Genomic DNA, 6000 nt, shown 5'->3' on the forward strand with positions numbered 1-6000 from the left:
CCAGCAATGGTGATCTGATTACACTCAATCCACACCAGATACTTGACACCAGGCTCTCGAAACAACACCAGATTCAAAGATTGCACAGCAAAATAGTTCCAAGAGTTCAGAGAAAACATCTTGAAACTTTCACAAGGCTTTCTTGAGAAGATAAAATATTTCCATGGAATTATGAATTGCAGCAAATCGTGCTACAACCCCAAGATCTGCCTTTGCATCAGTCCGCAGGGCGACAGGAATGCATGCCACAAGATCTGTTGGAGATGGACGGTGTTGGGCCTGTACATCAATCCACAGGGCAGTGGGAATTCCAGTTATTTTAGGTAAATTTAATAGCAACCCCTTTCCTTCCTGGAACTGAGACCATGAAGCATGTCTCAAAGAGTAGGAGGCCAAGCATGGAGTTGTGAGATTCAAACAGTACCTCATTTAGGTAAGGTTTCTATTTTGTTATGGAGTGAGTCCAACAAAAGGCCTCTCATGGTATGCTTTCTGTCAGTCCAGAGCTCCTTACTCCCTGCTGGGGGTACACTGACTCAAGGTCAGGGACTGCTTGGTCTCTGAATACATTGCTTGAAGCTTTGTAAAGATGACCTTCAATTGGACAGGTCATTCTTCAAGGGCACAGGAAGCATGACAACGTTTCCAAAGTCAAGGAGGTGCTCTGATCACACCACGCACTTGTGATTAACTAGCATTCTTCTGTTCATCAGAGGGAAGAAGTCAGCTGACAGATCAGAAATTGTTCCTTCATTCCTGAACTTCAGTATGACTCCCAGCTTCCTACAAATGAACACCTTTAATTGAGAAACAGGCATCTATTCCCAATTTGCTGTGTTTTGTCTTGGGCATCTGGTTGCCCAGGCCACAGGTACACACCACCTTTTCCATGCCTTGTCACAGGTGTATGTAGTGTAGGCCTCCATTAGTCTCGATAGACCATGGATTTGTGCCTTGGAAGGTTTCCAAGGTAAGCCTGGGCAAGGATTTTTTTAATATAAGACCAGCAGTTGCCCAAGCTGCAAGTCTCCCCTCTCCATGCTACCAATGTTGTCCAAGGGAAGAGCAAGGGCCGATACAGCTTGGCACTGGTGTTGTCGCAGAGCAATGTGTGGTTAACTGCCTTGCTCAAGGGGACACACGCAGCCTCAGCCAAGGCTTGAACTAACGACTTTCAGATCACTAGACAAACGCCTTAACCACTTGGCCACGCGCCAACACAGGTACACACCACTGTTTCCATCCCTCCCCACAGGTACACACCACCTTTTCTATGCCCTGCAAACTGAGCACTGCAAATTCCTAAGACTGAATGTTATCTGAAGATTTACTAGAATGTTACTTGGGTTTCAGCACCTAAGTTACAGAGAAAGGTTGAACAAGTTAGGTCTTTATTCTTTGGAGCGTAGAAGGTTGAAGGGGGACTTGATAGAGGTATTTAAAATTATGTGGGGGATATATAGAGTTGACATGGATAGGCTTTTTCCTTTGAGAGTAGGGGAGGTTCAAACAAGAGGACATGAGTTGAGAGTTAGGGGGAAAAAGTTTAAGGGTAACATGAGGGGGAACTTCTTTACTCAGAGAGTGGTAGCTGTGTGGAATGAGCTTCCAGCAGAAGTGGTAGAGGCAGGTTCGGTATTGTCATTTAAAGTAAAATTGGATAGGTATATGAACAGCAAAGGAATGGAGGGTTATGGGCTGAGTGCGGGTCAGTGGGACTAGGTGAGAGTAAGCGTATGGCAAGGACTAGAAGGGCCAAGATGGCCTGTTTCTGTGCTGTAATTGTTATATGGTTATCAACAGACTGTCCTGCTCCAAGTACAAGGATGCCACAGCCAGGAAAACTTGCCAACACCTCTATTTCCTCAGGAGGTTAAAGAAATTTGGCACGTCCCTGTTGAACCTCACCAATTTTTATCAGTGCACCAGAGAAAGCATCCTATCTGAATGCATTGCGGTTTGCCAACTGCTCTAACTGTGACCAGAAGAAACTGCAGAGAGTTGTGGACACAGCTCAGCACATCACGGAAACTGGCCTCCCATCCACGGACTCTGTCTGTTCTTCTCAATGTAACCAGCATAATCACACGCCCTACCCCCTAGACATTCTCCCTTCCTCCTTTTACATCGGTACAAAAGCCCAAAAGCATGTATCACAAGGGCAATTTCTAGCCTCCTGTTTGATGATAATCAAATGGCTTCCTCATAGGATGGGATAGATGTCTGACCCCACAAATGCCTTGTTATCACCTTGCATCTTATTATTTATCTGCACTGTGTTACGTGCCCACAGGTTTCCTTTACTGTGAGTGTCACTTTAAGAGACGCCTGGATGAGGTGGGACTATGATATCAGTATAACAAGCTGCGACGGACCACTGGGATTTTCATTAGTGTGAAGAGGGAGGGGGGAGAGAGAGAGAGAGACACACACACACACACACACACACACACACACACACACACACACACACACACACACACACACACACACACACACACACACACACACACCCCCCCCCCCCCCCCCCCCCCCCCCCCCCCCCCCCACCTGCAAGCTGCCAGTAGGAGTTTGTTTAAAATGGATAAAGTCTGATACTTTTCCTTGCCCAAAAGATTGGGTTGGTCAACGGCACATTGTGCATTGGATGTGTGACTGTCACTTCGTATAATCTATACATGGATTTAGTTGGAATATCCTCTGGGACCACTGTTGTTGACCCTTACCTGGATTCGGGTGTGTTATGTGGTAACCACTTGGAAGAAAGGATACTTTGAGACTACACACACAAAATGCTGGTTGAATGCAGCAGACCAGGCAGCATCTATAGGAAGAAGCACTGTCGACGTTTTGGGGAAGGGTCTCAGCCCGAAACATCGACAGTACTTCTTCCTATAGATGCTGCCTGGCCTGCTGCGTTCCACCAGCATTTTGTGTGTGTGTTGCTTCAATTTCCAGCATCTGCAGATTTCCTCGTGTTTGATACTTTGAGACTGTCGCTTTACTTCTACGTGGATTTTGGAGCAACTCGACGGATAGGATCTTCAGCAACTGTTATTTTGTTTACCCAGCGTGGAACCCATGGAATCATTCGTAATTGCCTTCTCTCTACATTTTAATGTGGATTTACAAATCTCTCCCATCATTTATTCCGTGGGTTATTGAACCTTTCTACTTTGCCATCTGAATCTTAAGACTTAAATGATTGTTCCTCCTCGTGCACTCTGGGTTCCCGTCCACGGCCAGTTATTTTATGCTTTCATCGATACCAGGTGAAAAACCGTTTGATTATGGAGGCACGCCGCAGAGGTACTTTTGCTTTTCAAAATACGGTCATTCGTCTTGTGGAGGATTATGCCCCCCAGGTTCTGAAGATGCGTGCTGAGTTTAAAGGTGTAATGAAAGTGCTTTTTGATCGCAGATTCAGACCCTCTCTCCACAATCCAACCGATCTTCGAATTACGCTTACTACTGGAGAATATAAATGGTTTAAATCAGCGAAGGAGGCTGAGGCGTTTGTTGGAAGTCTTCCAGCCTCCTCGTCTTCTTCGGAACCGGCCTGACCTTCTAAAATGGTTGATAAGTACTTCTCGAAGTAAAACTATTTTTTCCGAACTCAGACTTTACTTGAATAATTCAGACATTAACTATTGAAACTCTAAGGGCTGTAGTCAATCTCTCCCTGGACTTGGTGCGTTTTTACTAAATAGACAATTTGAGTTTAATGTTTCCCTGCGGACTTTTAGATTTTACTTGTGTAATCTATCTTATTTTTGTATAACTTTATCTATAGAGAACTACAATTGACTTTAACTTGTTTTGGAGGTTTGGAGTTTTTATTGAAGGCCTCCCTGTTGGTTGATTTATAGTTTAAGTTTTTTTTTTTCTGTAAATGGTTGATAAGTACTCTCTTTAAATTTATAATTTCCCCCTTTTCCCCCTTCCTTTTATCTTTTCTTTTAATCTTTTATAATTTTTCGCGGGTAGGTTAGTTTTAGTTCTCTTCTGATTTTTTTTGTATTAAGTTTTATACTTCTGTTGAAGTTGTTCTTATTTGTAATTCTGTTTTCTGGTGCATAAATTAGTTATTATTTGCTATATTATCTATACGGAACTTTTGTTAACGATACAGAACTGGAAGTCATATTTGGGTTAATTTTTTTGGTAGAGCTAGCTGCTTTTTTAGGTAGCCGTCTAGTTTTGGGTTGCGAGGATGGGGTGGATTCTCCAGTTCCAACACTACTCACTGTTTCTTTTGTTTTCCTTTGTTATTCAGGACATGTCTCTGTTTTGATTCTACGGATCTATGTTTACATTTTTGCTCCCAGACTGTTACTGTACTGCTTGATTTTTTTATATGCCTGCTACCTTCTATGCACTAACAATTGATAATGGTTAATACACTTAAATTTGTGAGCTGGAATGTAAAGGGATTGAATCATCCTGTTAAAAGAAGGAAGGTCTTCTCACATATTAAACAACTCAAAGCTGACATTGCTTTCCTTCAAGAAACTCATATTCGTAGTTTTGATAATTCTCGGCTTTTGTCAAAGTGGGCGGGTCAGCATTTTCATTCATCCTTTGCCGCCAAAGCTAGGGGGGGGTCTCCATCCTTATTAATTCAAATATTCCTTTTGAACTCCATAATAAGATATCTGATACGAATGGCCATTTTATTATTGTTTCTGGTAAATTATATAATACTAAAGTTGTACTAGCAAACCTGTATGCTCCCAATTTTGATGATGTTAATTTTTTTGAACGTTTTTTCTCCTCACTACCAGATTTAAACTCATACTCTCTTATACTGGGTGGCGATTTTAATTGTTGGTTAGATCCTAATTTGGATCGATCGTCCTCTGTTACTAGATTACCTACTAAATCTTCCTTAGCTATTCAGTCGTTTCTCTCTAATTATGGTATCTCTGATATATGGCGTTTCCTTCATCCTACTGAGAGAGATTATTCTTTTTTTTCACATGTTCACCATACTTTTACTAGAATTGACTACTTCTTACTTGATAATCAACTTATTCCATTTGTCTATTCTTGTGATTATCAGAGTATACTGATTTCTGATCATGCCCCAATTACTTTGTCTTTAAACTTTCCTGGTCTCCCTCAGAGGAACAAACACTGGCGTTTTGACTCGACTTTATTATCGGATGATGATTTTCTAAAATTTATCAAGGATCAGATAACCTTTTATTTTAACACCAATATGTCATCTGAAATGTCATCCCAGATTGTCTGGGATGCCATGAAAGCATATTTGAGGGGGTCAAATAATCTCCTATACAGCAAATCTTAATAGAAAGTCCTGTGCAGATCGATTAGACCTCATTAATCAGATTAAAGAATTAGATCAACTGTATGCTCAAACTAAGAATCCTGAATTATACAAGAAGCGTGTAGAACTTCAAACTAAATTTAATCTTCTGTCTACTCAACCTGTTGAATGCCAACTTCTTGAAAGTAAGAGTCGCTTTTATATTCATGGTGACAAATCTGGTAAATTTCTAGCCAATCAGCTGAGGCGTTCCAAAGCTAAACAACATATTACAAAGATCCGGAAGGAGAATGGAGACTTTACATCGGATCACTTAGAAATCAATGACACATTTAAAAATTTTTATTCTCGACTTTATTCCTCTGAATCTCTGAATGAGAATATCTCTGTTGATCATTTTTTTTAATAATCTGAACATTCCTTCGCTTTCATTTGATTTTAAAGCCAAACTTAATGCGCCTATATCATCAGAAGAAATATCTTTTGCAATTTCTGCATTGTCTTCAGGGAAATCTCCTGGACCTGATGGGTTCCCCATAGAATTTTATAAATCATTCTCTTCTTTCTCCTCAGTTATTCTCAGTGTTATCTGACTCGTTTAATTACGGTAAATTGCCACCCTCTTTTAATGAGGCATCTATTATTCTTTTATTAAAAAAGGGTAAAGACCCAACAGAGTGTTCCTCGTATAGGCCGATTTCTTTGCTTAA

Source organism: Hemitrygon akajei, chromosome 17 (assembly GCF_048418815.1).
Source record: "Hemitrygon akajei chromosome 17, sHemAka1.3, whole genome shotgun sequence".
In the NCBI taxonomy this organism is placed as follows: Eukaryota; Metazoa; Chordata; class Chondrichthyes; order Myliobatiformes; family Dasyatidae; genus Hemitrygon; species Hemitrygon akajei.